Raw genomic sequence first — 17,983 nt, forward strand, 5'->3', positions numbered from 1 at the left:
AGGCCCCGCCATGCCTGACTTTGGACGGGTCTGTGATTTACGTGAGTAGTGGCTTGGTAGGCCTCAGGTGGCTCATACTGCTGCACGGCCTTACATCTGAAGTCCCAGGTCTTTACAGGTATACATGCTTGTTTGTGTGAATTGTATTCACTGCTGGAGGCGGCGGTTCCGTCAGTGGCCACTAGAGGGTGCTCCTCGCCTGCTGATGAAACCCACTGAGCCGCACATTGGATGAAAGGGAGAAGGGTTTCCTCTTCCGGGTCAGCGGCGGCAGAGACAACACCAGCAGCGGTGCTGACATCACTTCCGGCCTCTCCTGGTGTGTTCAGCCTGCTGCAAAGGAGGAAGGAGCCATGTCTGGTGAGCAGTTACCTTCATCTTTCGACCTTCACAGACCCGCCTCCCAAGACACCAGATCTGCCCCCCCAGCCCCAGGGAGAGGAGAGAACCTGGACATATCTGCGCAGGTCTCTGCTCAGGTAGGAGATTGTCTGCACCTTCTGCTGTGTTTGTAGAAATAGACTGAATAATCCTGGAGGGATTCTCTGCAGGTTTGCTATGTGTGACATTTTCATAATTTTAGTGTAATTGTGAGTGACATTTCCATAGCTGCCAAGGTTTCAGATTGGTATGTGTGACACTCTCATAATTTCAGTGTAATTATGAGTGACATTTCAATGACTATGAGTGACACTTTCTCGCGAGCAAAATCAAGCAATGAAGATGAGGGAAACACATAAATATCAGAAATGACAGCCATTTGAGCATTGAGAAACTCTAAGAAGATCTTAAAACCACTCCAAAGCACCAGAAATGGAAGCACAATAACCAGAGATAGACTGCGTGACTGCAGTTCTCAGTAAGGGGGGGTGGTGGGGTGGGGGGGGGGGTGCTGCTCAGAAGTGAATCTTATAGATCTGATCATTCATGACTGTGAAATAGCCTAAAAAGCAAAGTTTATAGCATAGCATATTCACAGTGCTTTCTGTAGCAGACTGGGACCCCATAGCACTATAATACTGTTTACCACTGTGCCAACCTGTACTGTATTATGTTTCTATCTGGTTAGGCACAAAACGTTTGCAGCGATTGCATTGAAGTTGAGCAGCGCCATATCATACTTCATTGTATATTGACAGCTTGGCTTTTGGACTCTGGCGCAGACAGAAATCACCACACATCATTCACACACATACATAATATTCATTCTTACTGTGAAACAAGTTAACCCCCAGCATTTTGGAAGAATAACATGCCTCTTGTGTAAAGTATCTGGAGTATTTGCACTGACCTAATACATAGCTGTCAAATTTTGAGACTGCCTATGTGTGACATAGCCATATATTGAGTCTTCTGACATGTTACATATAAATGTCTTAAGTGTAGCACTTTTAGTGGTGCATGAATGCCCATGTTGTGGTATGAAAACTGCCTCAAAACTGCCCAATGTTCCTAAAGTGCCTAAACAAGATCACCGACCTGCTTTCTTTTACCAACAGGGTCATGTGGCAGATATATTTGGCATCATAATAACCAATAAAATATATGTTTGGGAGCATGACTATAGTTTAATAAAGTTGAATGTGAAGTCTAGTATACATTTCAGTTAAAACAAATGGTTTGTTAAGCCATAACAGTTAATCTCAGAGAGCAGCCACCAAAAAAACTCGGAATCTCTGTGCCACTTTCATGAAAGCAACATCTGGCGCATCACCACGGATAAACTGTAACAGGTTACAACATACGTATTTTAAAATGGTGATGATTAACATGGAAAACGAAATCTGAAAGTTTCTTTTAAGAATACACGCATTTGCCAGTTTCAAGAGAAAACTATCCAACGGTGGCGCTGTGCAGAAGGTTAATGATGGATCATGTATAGTGGCTTTAGTAAAACTGTGTCAAGTGAACGTTTAGCCAGCACAGCGAAATCATGTTACATCAGCCCACCGGTCTGAGAAAACTGTTGTGCCGTAAATGTTGTGTGTGTCTGCGTGTCACTGACTGCCCACCTTATGTGCAAGTCTGTGTGTGGCTGCAAGTGTAGGTGTGACTCTTGTGTGCGTGGAACTTGTAGGAGGTCGCAAGGGAAGCCGAGCACAGATTTGCAAGTTAGTTTATTAGCACAATAACTCTTCTTTTATGCCCTTCACTGACTCCAGGGCTAGGCATACTCTTATTTGAAATGAATTCAGGGGAGGACAGCTCGAGAACAGCTGCATTTAATGATTTCACGCGATGCTGGCCTGCTCCCCTCTCTCTGTGGTGACTGGCCGGCCGCATGATCAGGATGCCTCTGACCCTGCCAGCTCATCTTCACAGAAGTAAGACTACAACTTCGCAACACATGACTACAACGTACAGTGGCGGCTGCCTGACCATTTATTACCTACTTGTTCTATCTCTCTGTCTCACTGTCACACAGCCGGCAGTGAGCCGCACGGCTCGGGTCTCCAGACTCTCCCGCAATCATCTGGAGGATCACGATGCCTGATGCGCGGGCCCTTTGCTGAGACTGTCTTCGGGGGGCGCTACTCAGTCCCACACCGGTCTGTGCCCTCAGAAAGAGAGCACTTCAGTGCTCTGCGTCACTGGGTGCATTTTAAAATAAGCAAAACCCTTCATGTGTACTGCTTTTCACCTTACTCTGCAGGCGGGGCCTCAACAAATAAGAATGCTTCTTCTGCAGCTTTGGGTGTCACTGGTACACAGGCCTTACAATTTCATTAAAATCTCAGAATACAGCCCATGGGTTCATTAAGGATCTGGTCTAAGTTTATAAGTACTTGTAACAATGTGCCTAATCTAGAATAATTTCGGACCTTACCTCTACACTTCGTATTAAATTCTGCAAAAATGCATTTAGAAAGCGCGTTGGATGTTAGCTCACACAAAAGAACGCATGGAGGAGGAAAGTGCCTTGTTTGAATGAGACAGTTGGAGAGCACCATTTATGGCACCACGAGTAAAAGATAAATTCATCACCCATCGGTTGCCATGCTAAGATAAACAACGTGCAAACAGAGGCCTCCAGACGGTACAGAGTGTACAGCTGTAGTTACTAGTGACAGTCACAGCGACTCACTGCAGGTGACTCAATGGATGATGTTTTCCGTTACGGTCTCGTCCCAGCCAACCACTTCGGCGGCCGAGCGGTAAATAATAATATTACATTTTATGCGCAGGCTGAGGGCCCGACCAGGTCACTTACTGCACTCACTGCCCAGCCACGATGTGCACTCTGCCACAGGCTGAGGCAGCTGCTCGCCACTCGAGTCGAGTCCTCTGGGCCCCCCGGGCGCGGCCGCTCACAGGCCTTTGATCAAAGCTCAGCTGACTGTCGCCGGCTCGGCTGTGGCCAGGTCATCAAGGTGAGGCTGGGCAGACAGCAGTGTTGCGGCGCAGCTGCCCGCCGCAAATTAATCGATTCTTTCCCCCTTTTGCATGGCGGCGGGCGGCCATGAGACTCGAGTCTGTCTCTCGTGCTGCCTGCTGCTCACTCGGATTCCCCGCCACTTTTGCCAGCCTACTTCCTCTTCCAGTCGTGACGGCACATCCGAATTAAAATCCCGGCCCCCATGATGCCACAACGGTGATTGATAGCAGTGCTATCGAGTCTACTAAGAGAGGGCAGCCCTCCCTCCCCCTGCAGTGTCAGATGAGTAAACCCCGAGCCTCCGGCGCCGCATTCAGTTTCGAGGGCAGAGTGCAGATACATTGTAGCGCTCCCAGCCACTCCGAAAGGATGAGAGCAGTTAACTATTTAGGAACTCGGGATCAGGCAGCACAGCACGTCTCGAGCAGCAGTCAGAGCGCTGGCACAGGCGCCGCTGGTGGCGCGCCTGGCACTGGTGGCAAAATGCGTTACAATGCATTTCAGTGCGGTGATGCGGATCCCCGCACTGAAATGCGTGAGTGTCACACCCGTTGCGTGACGCTTGGCAGGACTGCCCTACTGATCACTCTGGGGCCCCTGCTGCTCACTCTGGGGTCCCTGCTGCTCACTCTGGGGCCCCCTGCTGCTCACTCTGGGGCCCCCCGCTGCTCACTTCGGCCCCCTCCCGCTGCTCACTCTTGGGCCCCTGCTGCTCACTCTGGGGCCCCTGCTGCTCACTATGGGGTTCCTGCTGCTCAATCTGGGGTCCCTGCTGCTCACTCTGGGGCCCCTGGACATCCTGACTTTGCAGCCTTCCCTGTCTCTCCTTTTTACTGATAACGCGGGGGGCCCAAGCCGGGGCCCTCTCATTGTCTGCAGGTAGGGGCCAGCTGCCTTCATCCGGGGCCCAGGAGAAGCACCCGGGACCCAGGAGAGGCACCAGTGACCGGGAAAGACACAACCGTGACCCAGGAGACAGTGCTTAATTAAAAAAAAAAAGTGCTAGGGTTCTGGTCAGGAGGGCACTGCGGGTTGCACTATACATTGCCACTGCTTATGATAATTACCACACAACGACTAACCATCACACTCCTACAAGTGTGACAATTCGGATTATTCCAGTCCCGTGAAGGTATATGAATGTTTTGGGCGCCAGGCAAGTCTTTTTTTAATGTATATTGCATTAATAATTGAGTGTGGTTGTGGTCATCTGTAAATTAGCTAGACAATGCCACCTTGTGGCTGAATGTCACAAGCGCCGGTGTTGACAATTAAGTGCCTGTAGTGAGCACGGAAACCACTGGTGAAAATTAAGCACTGCAGGAGAGGCACCAGTGACCCAGGACAGAGGCACCTGCAACTCAGGAGAGAGACACCCATGACCCTGGAGAGATAACCGGGGCCCAGGAGAGGCACTCAGGGCCCCAGGAGAGGCACCAAGGAAAGGCCCCAGTGACCCAAGAGACACACCAGGGACCCAGGAGACACACCTGTAACCCAGGAGACACACCCGTAACCCAGGAGACACACCCGGGACCCAGGAGTCACCCCCATGGCCCAAGAGAGAGGTATCAGGGACCCAGGAGACACACCCTGGACCCAGGAGACACACCCGTGGCCCAAGAGAGCGGCATCAGGGACCCAGGAGACACACCCGGGACCCAGAAGACACACCCATGGCCCAAGAGAGTGGTATCAGGGACCCAGGTGAGACACCAGAGACCCAAGAGAGGCACCCGGGACCCAGGAGAGGCACCCAGGAGAGGCACCCGGGACCCAGGAGAGGCATCCGAGACCCAAGAGAGGCACCCTAGACCCAAGAGAGGCACCCATGCGAGCACGGAAACCACTGGTGAAAATTAAGCACTGCAGGAGAGGCACCAGTGACCCAGGACAGAGGCACCTGCAACTCAGGAGAGAGACACCCATGACCCTGGAGAGAAAACCGGGGCCCAGGAGAGGCACTCAGGGCCCCAGGAGAGGCACCCAGGAAAGGCGCCTGTGACCCAAGAGACACACCCGGGACCCAGGAGACACACCTGTAACCCAGGAAACACACCCATGACCTAAGAGAGAGGCATCAGGGACCCAGGAGAGGTACTCGTGCCCCAGGAGAGACACCCAGGGCCCAGGAGAGGCACCCAGGAAAGGCACCTGTGACCCAGGAGAGGCACCTGTGACCCAGGAGACACACCGGTGACCCTGTTGACACACCCATGGCCCAAGAGAGAGGTATCAGGGACCCAGGAGACACACCCTGGTCCCAGGAGACACACCCGTGGCCCAAGAGAGAGGCTTCAGGGACCCAGGAGACACACCCATGGCCCAAGAGAGAGGTACCCGTGACCCAGGAGAGACACCCAGGGCCCAGGAGAGGCACCCAGGAAAGGCAACTGTGACCCAGGAGAGGCACCTGTGATCCAGGAGATACACCTGTGACCCAGGAGACACACCCGGGACCCAGGAGTCACACCCATGGCCCAAGAAAGAGGTATCAGGGACCCAGGAGACACACCCTGGACCCAAGAGAGAGGCATCAGGGACCCAGGAGACACACTCGGGACCCAGGAGACACACCCGGGACCCAGGAGACACACCCATGGCCCAAGAGAGTGGTATCAGGGACCCAGGAGAGACACCAGAGACCCAAGAGAGGCACCCGGGACCCAGGAGAGGCATCCGAGACCCAAGAGAGGCACCTGGGACCCAAGAGAGGCACCCATGACCCAAGAGAATTGAATTTGAATTTGAGGGATGTGTAAAGCGCCTGGTTACCCAAAGACTGCCCCGCGCTGACGGTAGGAGCTGAAGTGACTGACAGAGGACCCTTAGTAGCTGAGTGGGAAAAGCCAGGTCTTCAGCTTTTTCCTGAATAAAAGTTTGTTTTGCTGACTTCTCAGGTCCAGCGGGAGCTTGTTCCATTGTATTGGAACCAGGTGGGAAAAGGATCTTCCACCCCATCTAGATTTTTTTAATTCTGGTGGTGCTGAGGAAGTGAGCGTGGGAGGACCGTAGATATTTTGCAGGGACATAGACCGAGATCAGGGATTTAAGTTTAGGAGGGCCTTTGTTATTTACTGCACTAGGGGCAATAACGAGGGCTTTGAATTTTATTCTTGACGCTATTGGCAGCCAGTGGAGGAGTTTCAGGGAATTGCTAACTGACTCTTGCCTCTGGAGTTTGAGCCAGAGCCTAGCCGCGGCACTCTGCACCGTCTGGAGCCTCTTTATCACGTACTAAGGGGACCCCAAGTATAGGGAGTTCCCATAATCTAGACGGGAAACTATCAAGGACTGCAGGACAGTTTTCCTGTGTTGCTCTGGGATAAAAACCAAGATCTTTTTCAGCATCCCCAGGAGTCCAAAGCAGACACCAGACAGTTTGTTCACCTGCTCGCTCATAGAGAGTGCACTATCGAACCTTAAGCCTAGGTTTTTCACCACCAGTTTAGGAACCAGTGGAGTGCCCATGCAGGGAGGCCAGTGATTTAGAGGTCGCGGAATGGCCTTATTTCCCAGGTTCATGAGCTCTGTTTTATCTCTGTTAAGTTTTAGAAAGCTATTTGACATCCAGTTGGTAAATTTATTCAAACATGGGCCCAGAAGTGTGTCTCCCTGGTGGGGGTCCTAGAATGCCAAATTCCTGTATGATAGAAGAGAGCTGCCTCACATATATGTTAAATAAGGTAGGGCTTAAGGAGGAGCCCTGCGGTACACCAGACTTTAAGGGCCGGCTGTCAGAAAGGCAGTCCTGATCCTTAACCTGGAGCAACCTGTCATCCAAAAAAGAGCAGAGCCATTCCAAGGCTCTGCCCTGGATACCTATTCCCTTTAATCCATTTTGTAGCAGGGTGTGGTTGATGGTATCGAAGGCCGAGCTTAGGTCCAGCAGAATAATCGTGGCAGACCCTCCTGTGAGAAGTTAGCCTGGCATATGATGTCCACTAGTTCTAGTTCCAAGACATAGCACCGAGTCTGCATTGATTGCAGCCACTGAAAGCTTACGTGCGCAACTAGATCAGGGCGGGAAGGCAATATTAATATTGCTTGATTTATCCACCACGTTTGACCCAGTTGATCACCATATACTTCTTCAGCGGCTGGCAGAAATAGGTATTACAGATAGGGCCGCAGATATTCTTCAATCCTACCTAGCTGATAGACAACAAACAGTGACGTTAGATGAGCACAAATCTCCCTCCTTTTTTATACCATGTGGGGTACTTCAGGGCTCGCCACTCTGGCCCACCCTGTTTAACATATATGTAGCCCCACTGGCAAAGCTTATTCGCTCCTTTAGCTTTACAGACATATGCTACGCTGACGACACGCACATTGTCATCTCACTGACTGCTATATCAGCACGTTTTAACTCATGCATGAGCCATATTATCAATTGGAAGCAAAGCAATTGCTTAAAGTTGAACACCGGGAAGATGGAGTTAGTAACGTTTGGCAGGGACTCTTCTCTTTGGAACTCCGCTTGGTGGCCTGATACAGCAGGATCTTGCCCTCAACCCATAAAAAAGGTAAAAAACCTCGAAGTCCTAATTGACGATTGTCTTTCCCTATCAGACCAGGTCAACAGCATTACCTCTTCCTATTTCTATACCCTAAAAATTCTTAGGAAAATCCTACCTTTCATTCCTATGCACCTCAGGAAAAGGGTAGTCACAGCTCTGATTTTGTCAAAAATAGATTATTGTAACTGACTCTACCTTGGAGCAAAAAAAGTGTGACACAAACTGCAGACTCTACAGAATGCAGCTGCGTGACTACTACTAAATCTACCCAAATTCAGCTCTATTAGTCATGTAATTCAAGAACAGCTGCACTGGCTCCCCATCTTAGCAAGGATCCAATTTAAGTCCTTGTGTATCTTACATAAGACATTGCATGAAAAAGGACCAGGACAGATTAGACAGTATGTTGAGTGTTATGCTCCACAGAGAGTTCTCTGCGTTGCCTCTGCATCCTTACTTTTAGTTCCAAGGATAAAGACGCTGAAGTGGGGCGGTATAAGCTTCCGATTTTTAGCTCCGAAGTTATGGAACTCTATGCCCCTGCATCATAGAACCCAAAATAATCTACTTCAGTTTAGGAGGGATCTCAAAACCTGGCTGTTTTAGCTGTACATAACCAGCTGCATTTCTCCTTACTCTGTATTTTTGATAGTTAAGCGCTAAGACACCACGGCAGACACACGCTCTATAAATACCCTCATTTCATTTCATTTCAAGGCTCTGTCCTGGATACCTATTCCCTTTAATCTATTTTTTAGCAGGGTGTGGTTGATGGTATCGAAGGCCAAGCTTAGGTCCAGCAGAATAATCGTGGCAGACCCTCCTGTGAGAAGTTACCCTGGCATATGATGTCCACTAGTTCTAGTGGGCACCTTGCACCAGTCTAATCAACCCTTATTGATGGTGGTTGTAAAGTCAACCTTATAGAAAGCCATCCTAGTCGTAGTATGGACCAGCAGTCATCAGCCTAAGACTTCTGTAGGCGAGTTAAGCGAGTTGTTTTACCATTTATAATCTCTTGAGTATCAAATGAAAGTACACCACACAAGGTATATATCAAATATATATGTATTTAGTCTAAACACAACCCCTCTGCACCCTTTATGAGGTCAGAGGTCAAAGTACATTACAAGAATCCCAATTAGCATACGATAAGTTGCACAGTATACATTTTGCCCTAGGGGCCTCACAAACCATATACTAAAATAGTGGTATAAGAACCACGTCTGGGATAGAAAGCAGGCCTGGGGCCTGTGGAATCGCTGGGGCTACTCTGAACAACCAAAGGATAGGAAGTAGGAGTGCCCCAGGGGTCTATATTAAGTCCTCTCTTTTTTAACATCTACATGGCACCCCTCCTCGCTGTGATAGAATCACATGGGATTCTCGTCACGTCATATGCTGACGACACTCAATTGGTCATCACTATTGATAAACAGTGGACGGACGCAGATTTACGGTTCAAAAACTGTCTCTCTGATGTATTCAAATGGCTAAATACAAACCACTTAAGATGCAATAGTGCCAAGACAGAAATCATTCCACTGGGTAAAAATCTGTCTTTCTGTCCGAAAGACTGGTGGCCCTCAGGATCAGAGGCCCCTCCCAGTGCAGTATCATCAGCTCGGAACCTAGGCGTGCAATTCGATTCATTCCTCTCTTTTGATGACCACGTTAGGATTACTGCCGGCCGCTGTTTTGGACTAATAAAATCCCTGAAGAAGTTCTTTGATTTCCTTCCCATTGCAGCCCGAAAGTCAGTCGCGGTAGCCCTAATTCTCTCCTGACTTGATTACTGCAATGGTTTAATGGCCGGAGTGAAAAAATCCACCCTCCGAAAACTGCAAAGTATACAACATGCAGCGGCCAGACTGGTTTTACAACTCCCCAGAAGGTCATCAGCGTCAGCAGCACTAAAATCTCTGCACTGGTTACCGTTGCATAAAAGAATCCTCTTTAAACTGCTCCTTACAGTTTTCAAATCTATGCAAAACACAGGGCCCCACTACTTTGCAAATCGTTTTACGCGCTATAATCCCCCGCGTTGCTTGAGATCCTCTGGGACAAATCTTGTCACAATCCCCAGATTCAAATACAAGACTAAAGGTGGGAAATCTTTCACTGTTCTGGCAGCCAAAGCCTGGAACAACCTGCCAGTCAACCTTAGACTTATTGAAAATGAGAACAGTTTCAGAAAGCTCCTCAAGACATGGGTCTATCAACAATCAGACACCTCTGTATTGGCTGCCATCTAGTTTCAATCTTCCTTCACATCTCACTTTTTCAGTTATCCACTGCAGTTTGCTTAGCGCCATGATGCTCCCTTGGGAGCGAACGTCTGCGCTTTATAAATACACATAAATATCAAATATATCAAATAAATAGGAGGCCCAAGGGAGACGCGTGCAGTGTCTGAACACAGCCGCGGATTACCATTGACTTTCTATGGGAAATGAAGAAGTTACAAAAGTACAACTTAAGGAAACTTCCGGATGGACTACGATGGAACCCTTTTAAACTAGGACACTTCGAGAGTCAAGACCCACGGGAGCACCGGAGTACTCATGTTACCTCACCCATAGGTGCCGTTCGGTGTCGGGTTTCGTCGTCGTTTTCAATGGAGAGCAGCAAAGAAGTTCTGCAGGCGACCAGAGGAAAAGTGTCCGGGTGTATCCAAGGGCGGATCAAAGATCTGAAGAACCTGAAAGCAGAAGGGACAGAGTCTGGGTCACTTGCCAGTGACCAGGATGGCGATGGGAAGCTGCCAGCCAAAGTCGGGTGATTTCAGGTGAGGAAGTAAAGTTTGTCTCTTCAGCCACGGGGTCCAGGAGGCATCGATGATGACCAGGCGCAGGATTCGAGCTGTCGCACAAAGGATCTAGTTGACTGCGGTATCGGTATCCGGATTGGACTCAACAAGCCTTGGCAAATGCAATCCATGCAGGAAGTCGAGATTGACTTCTTTACAGACCAGCAAGGTCTGTGGCGCTTCTCCTTTGTAGGGAAGCTGGAGCAAGCCTGGAGCAACCAGGAAAGCAAGTTAGATTCAAAAGGAGGTCTTCAGGGGGCTCACTAGTCAACGGGCAAGGAACTGCGAAGACACGTCGCGCTGCAGGACACTCGTCGAGTGTGGGGCTCCGAGCTTCAGTGCAAAGGGTGATCGTGGCTGGGGCTTCTCGAACCCCAATGCACAACTGCGCGTTACCTCAGGAGTCGATGCAGTTAGCATCCTGACGCTCCCATCCGGAACCTTGATTCGGTAAGCCCCCCAACCGGGTTACTTGCATGGCCCTGCTACATCGTTCACGTGTGCACCGCCCTGATTTTGAATGTTTTTTTCAGGTTCAACTAATTCAACTGAACTTTCCTGCTGCATTCGCAGCCACCCTTGATACCTAGTATCCCACCAGCTTGCAAACGGTAAGCCTGACCTATCTTAGTGCCCCCGTCCGCCTCCCTCACCAGAATTACTCACCCGTGTAAATACCAGATGCATACCGCTTCACAGTATCTGGCATTCTCATGGCACCATCGCCCGCAAATCGTCCACTGCGACTATTCACCTTACTATGTTGCCATTCCTTAATGCTCCGGCCCACGTTAATTCACCAACGTCAGCACCGTGTATGGGCACTTTGTCACAGTATCCGTCGATTCACCCGCAACTATATCCACCTTATTTCAGCTTCACTCTACTCTTCACCATAGCTCGTATTCTCCACAGGACCAACCTAGGTTCCACTCGCATGACTCATTTGTTTCCCAGATACAAGGATGACTCATCACCAAGCGTCGCTACTCCTCACCTCACTGCCCCTGTTGTATAGGTTCTATTATCTTAAAAGTTTGTCTTTAATTACTCTCCCTATATTTTCCTTCTCCCCCTCTCTCCGTAGGCAACTGAGGCTTCCAACTGATAGGCATTTATCAAATGTCCTGATGATGATCCGAATGATTTGTTAAACGGATCGAAACGCCGTCGACATATGTATGCACCTTATACAAATGAAAAACGTTATTGCCTTCCAAATAATTGTAAAGGTGCTAGTAATGGTATGCTCTATATCTTATAATTGTACAAAGAACGAGATAACAGAGCGTGAATCCCTTGCCTAAAAGCCCTTTGTTTTTGTTTGTTTCTTGAGTTGTTCCTTTTTTCCCCTTCTTTTCATTGTGTGTTAAGCTAGGTACAGGCTTGTGCCCCGCCTTGTACATTGTATGTATAAACTGCCTGACATTGTTTAAAAAGTAAATATTTGACCTCTACCCGGCAGGGCATGTCACTTCAATATAATATAAGATTTTGTCTATATTTATTAACTATATTCCCACGCTTGTAAGGGACCACTGTTGCTTTAATGTTATCTTATGCTGATGACACAAAGCTGATACTGGAAAAATGCCAAACACTCGGACCAAGTATCCCGACTGCATGACCAAAGTCTACGATTAGATGAGAACATACTCTCTCAAACTAAACACTGACAAGACCGAAGTTGCAATTGGCAGCAGATGCTCCTCACCATGGGACTCCACCTGCTGGCCGACCCACCCACTTCACCCACGCCAAGAACCTCTTTTTAGTTATCGACCATCAGCCCACTATGACCACCTCCTGCTTTCACACCCTGAAGATGCTGTAGAAGAGCTTCAAATAGTTCCCCACCAGCAACCACTGAACCGTCATTCAAGCCCTTATCATGGGCCAACTGGATTACAGAATGTCCTGTATGCATTTGACTAGACGACTCCAAACCATACAAAACCCAGCAGACGTGTTCACACTCCTGCATACACATCCCTCTGCACCCCAGGGAGCTCCAAAGGATTCACATTCACAAACAAGCTATGTTCAAACTCATCACAAACACATTCAAAACACTACACAATATGGGCCTGCTTACCTCAACAACTGCGTCAGATTTCACAAATGCACTAGACACCTCCACCCAGCCGGATGCCTGTTTGCATACACCCCACGCATACGCAGAACCAGAACCGGTGGTCATGCCTTCCTCTACATCCCTCCTAAAGCCTGGAACGATCTGCCTCTGCACATCAGAACAGCCTCTTCAATTCTTGAGTTCTGCACAGAGCTTAGGACACGGCTCTTCAACTAGGCTAATTCTAGGCTCAGCCTAGTATGCTCCCCCGTCAACAGAATTCCTGCCCAGGTGATAGAGTGCTTTACAAAAAGTCTTAACATAACATAACAAAATATCAATTTGTTGTTCTCCTCATTCTTTTTATGGCATCTTCTTGTTGTTCCAATCGTTGTTCTTTTTGTTTCAAGAGGTAACAAAGCGCCTCCAGGGTATCTCTTACCCTCTGCTCCAGATCATCAACTCGTGTCTCAACATTGTGAAGCTCTGCCTCACTCCTTGCCATTCTGCTCACCCCAAATGGGCCTACTGGCCACTGCCTTCTTCTGTAAACCCACCTCTTCCTCTTTCACTTTTCTAATCTCCTGAAATATTATCCCTAGAGAAGATTCCTCTTGATCATGTTCCTCCATTCTTTGCACAAAGCCCCATTCATTAAATTAAATATACACTTATATAGCGCAAAACTGCCACCCTACGGGTATCCTGGCGCTTGGATTGTCGAATAGACACCACAAAGCAGACTCAGTTGTCAGTGAGAGGATCTAAAGATCACCCTTTGGAAATAGCCAGGTTTTCAGGCTCTTCCTAAAGCATGTCAGGGAGCTGGCCTGTCTAAGGTCCAGAGGTAACTCATTCCATACACGTGTGGCAGTCAAACCAAAGGCTCTGACCCCCATCCGAGACCTCTTAAATCTGGCAGTTCTTATCAGATTTACATTTGAAGAGCGGAGCCGCCTCCCAGGATTATACCAGGTAAACATCTACTGCAGGGGGACAGGACCCTGACCATGTGCTGCTCTGTATGCAATGCAGAGGGATTTAAAACAAAGTCTCTCCTTGATAGGGAGCCAATGAAGATCTCTCAAGGCCAGTGTTGTAGAGGTCCTTCCCTGTCTGTTTAACACCAGCTTTGCTGCCACAGACTGGACTCTCTGCAACCTCTGCACAATGTATTGTGGCGCTCCCCGGTACAGGGAGTTGCAGTAATCCAGCCTAGACTGAGGGACTAACTCTCGCCACGATTGAAGGGTGAGAAACGGCTCTTATTGGAGAGCACTCTTTTTAATAAAATTGTCGTGAGTTGCTAACTCTTTTAAAAATCTCAATTGATGAAATTCTGAATTTTAGCCTAACCACATACTTGCACTATAAAAATGGATACTACTCACTCGCTGCTTGGGCGGGGCAAAGACCATTTTTGGAACCGGACCCGATTGTAGTAGCGCCATCTTGGGTGGATATCTCTAGTATGCGAAGATAGAGGACTAGAGGTTTTGTTTTTAACGGAGACATGGATTACTGCCGAGTCAATGGTGGAAATAGGGCTTTCATGTCCTAATAGATATACAATCCTGCATAAGCCCATATCCCGAGGTAGAGGGGGAGGAGTGGGAGTCATCTTCAAGGAGGAGCTGGACTTCACGATGTTATCAATAGACGAAGTGGAGGGGATTGAAACTATGAGTTTCTCGTTACAGATACCCAGCGGCAGTCTACTTACAGGATTATTATGCTACAGACCTCCTGGTAGTAATATGCAATACCAACTTTTCTTAGATATTATCACCAATCTAACTCTGACACACACAAGAGTGATTATACTGGGGGATTTTAATCTTAGGGAAGATGGGAATCTTAGTAATCACCTGAGAGACCTAAAGCATACGTGCACTAATCTCAATCTCCCACAGTTAGTAGAACAGCCCACCCATCAGGGGGGACACGTGCTAGATTTACTGTTTTCAAATCAGAATATCTCTAAGATATTAGATGTATCACCACAGCCGTGGACTGATCACTATCTAATACAATTTGAGGTTAGGTGACCATGCTCCAAGTCCAAAAATATCCAATAATGCACCTACAGGAGGGGTAGGGAATGGGCAAAGTTGGATAAGAGTGGCTGCCGCCTAACTATTAAGGATGGTAATCATTTCTCACCTTCATTGACGGTTGAAGAGAACTATAAAACATATACCAGCCATATACAGATGTATGAGATCAGATAATTCCAGTAAAGGAATTAAAAAAACAGGAATAAAATGTCTGCACCCTGGTATAATGAAGGTTTGAAACAGCTGCGTACACTTCGTAAGAAAGCAGAAAGGAAATGGAGAAGGGGTTATAATGATTGAAGACAAAAAAAATCTAAGCTCAATACAATTGAGATATAAAGAACTTATCCTTAAAACTAAGGCAGAATTCTATGCTAGCTCCATCACGCAAGCACCGAATGGTGCTAAAGCCCTGTTCAAGATCATTAAGGACCTTTCCTCCCCCACATGCCTAAAGAATAAGGTCGCAGCATCGCAAAAACTATTTGATGATATCTCCCTTTAATTCCAGGACAACATTTCCAAAATCCTTGATACATTCATTCCTAATAGTGAGGGCGTAGATGAGGTAGAACAACTGCCGAAGGCCGACCTACCTCAGTCGTCGGTTCTGGACAGCTTTCCGGTCCTCACCACCGATGTATTTAACGGTCTAGCTTACAGTGTTACATCAGGGTCTACTCTTGACCCCCTTCCTCATAAAGTTTGGAAGACGTTTGGTAAAGAAACCTTCCCTTGGCTGAGACAGATCTGCAACCAATCATTGATGGAAGACACTGTCCTGGAAAGCTGGAAACAGGCAATGGTAACACCACTGACAAAAAAACTTACACTATATCCATCCAACTTCACCAGCTTTAGACCAATTTCCCCCCTACCTTACCCGGTTAAGATCCTGGAGAAGGTAGTCAGTAGGACACTGTCGGGTTTTTTGGAGGATAATCTCCTGCTGGATAGAGACCAATTTGGGTTTCGTCCGAGACATAGTACGGAGTCAGCGCTCGTCACTATGATGGACAACCTGTGTATGCGAGCCGACAACGGGAATGCCACTATTTTAGTGCTTCTCGATATGTCGGCAGCATTCGACACGGTGAATCATACCATCCTAGTGGAAAGGCTTAGGAGAATAGGAGTGAAAGGATGAGCATTACAGTGTCTCCAGTCCTAATTGGTGGGGAGACAGCAGGAAGTGACTCTGGCACCATTTCCCCCCGCTAAAGCCTCAGTAATACATGGGGTCCCGCAGGGCTCTGCGATTGGTCCCATCCTTTTTAATGTATATTTGCAGCCCCTGCTCCCTATTATCAAGTCTTTTGGGGTCAGCTTAGGTAACTATGCTGACGATGCCCAGTTAGCATTCTCTTTAGAAGGGGAACAGGCGATGGTAACACCACTGACAAAAAAACTTACACTATATCCATCCAACCTCACCAGCTTTAGACCAATTTCCCCCCTACCTTACCCGATTAAGATCCTGGAGAAGGTAGTCAGTAGGACACTGTCGGGTTTTTTGGAGGATAATCTCCTGCTGGATAGAGACCAATTTGGGTTTCGTCCGAGACATAGTACGGAGTCAGCGCTCGTCACTATGATGGACAACCTGTGTATGCGAGCCGACAACGGGAATGCCCTTATTTTATGTCACTGCACGGCGGGCTGGCTTAGGGGAAATTCTCTCCAGTTTAACAGCGGAAAAACTGAAGTGCCGTACTGCTCTTCTGGGAGGATCCCTAAACCCCTACCTTGTGATTTTAAACTCTCTCCGGAGGAGAAACCAATAGTGCAGGTGAAGAAGGTATGCAACCTGGGGGTTTTGATTGACGATAACCTCCAGTTGGAGTCTTACGCAAGCAAAACTGCCAATGTATGCTTCTCCTTAATCCGTCTACTATGTAAAATACTTCCACTACTACCATTGGAGTCAAGTCCACTGGTGGAAAGGAGCACCGTGCTATGCAGACTTGACTATTGTAACTCTCTGTATTCAGGTGCCCCTCAACATGTCATGCAGGGTCTACAGAGAGTACAATCTGCAGCAGCGAAGCTCATCCTCCACCCTGGCTCTGAGAGAGCTGCATTGGCTACCCTTTAAGGAAAGAGTCCAGTTTAAGGCCCTGTGTATGATTTTTACAGCTGTGCATAAGACTGGCCCTATTCCCCTACAAGAAAAGTTTATGTGGTACCAACCTAGGAGGTAACTCGGCTCTTCGAGTGCTGGCTTTTTAATGGTCCCCAGATTTAAACGTGCCAGATCTGGCGGAAGGGCATTCAATGTGGTGGGAAATCACCTATGGAATGACCTTCCGACTAGTCTTAGACAAATGGATACCTTGTTGGAGTTTCGAAAGAGATTGAAAACCTGGCTCTTCCCAAAAGCCTAAAATTTTCCCCTTATCTGCTCACCTGGGCTTGACTTGGTTCAATTCTGGTCACCTAATTCAGTCAATAGCGCCAGGATACCCGTAGGGTGACAGTACGCGCTATATAAGTGTACAATCAAATCAAATCAAATCTGTTACCAGTCACTATGAGATTCCAGTCCTTGGTACATCATACCATGAACCCTGCTGGGCGGGAGGATGGAGCCGGATTGCTTCTCAGGCCATATCTGGAGTGTTCTCCCTGTGAGGACGGCAATGACGAGGTCAGTTCCGGCGAGACCCCACCCTCTGGAGGTCGCGCCGGGGGACTTGGCAGTGAACTGTATGGCGTTCCATACAGCGAAGGGGTGCCAAGGTCAGATCTGTTCAGATCATCTGCGGGTATCATCCCTTGGTCATCATCCATTCCTTCCTCCTCTGGCGGTTGATGTGTTATGGCACCCAGGTTGTCCGATAGCGGCTGGTCTGTAGTCCCGGCATGTACCTTTTTGAAGAAGGATATGTTGAGTGTGATTTCCTCGGTTCCTGTCCTGGCTGTTATCATTGTGCCGGTTCGGCGGATGTGTGTCCATGGCTGATGTTCGAACGGAAGCCGGAACTTACTCCCGGGGTACCTGCCGTTGACTTACACTCTGTCCCTTACATGAATGGCTGACATTCTGGCTCTTCGGTCGGTGCTGGCATCAATCAGAGACGGGTCCAGCTTGGGTGATGCGAGATTGGTGTCTCGCACCACTCGGCCCATGCTTGCCGGCCTCTG

General features: G+C 48.3%; 1 protein-coding gene across 1 annotated transcript in view; it reads left to right on the top strand.

Annotated features, from left to right (window-relative positions):
- Positions 1–342: 342 nt before the first annotated feature.
- The window catches only part of LOC147737306 (uncharacterized), a 72,185-nt gene continuing 54,544 nt past the window's right edge, over positions 343–17,983 (top strand). The window contains exon 1 of the mRNA XM_086925043.1: positions 343–479. The gene's annotated coding sequence lies outside the window, so the exon portion shown is untranslated. The remainder of the gene's footprint in view (positions 480–17,983) is intronic.

Source organism: Lissotriton vulgaris, chromosome 1_1 (assembly GCF_964263255.1).
Source record: "Lissotriton vulgaris chromosome 1_1, aLisVul1.2, whole genome shotgun sequence".
NCBI lineage: Eukaryota > Metazoa > Chordata > Amphibia > Caudata > Salamandridae > Lissotriton > Lissotriton vulgaris.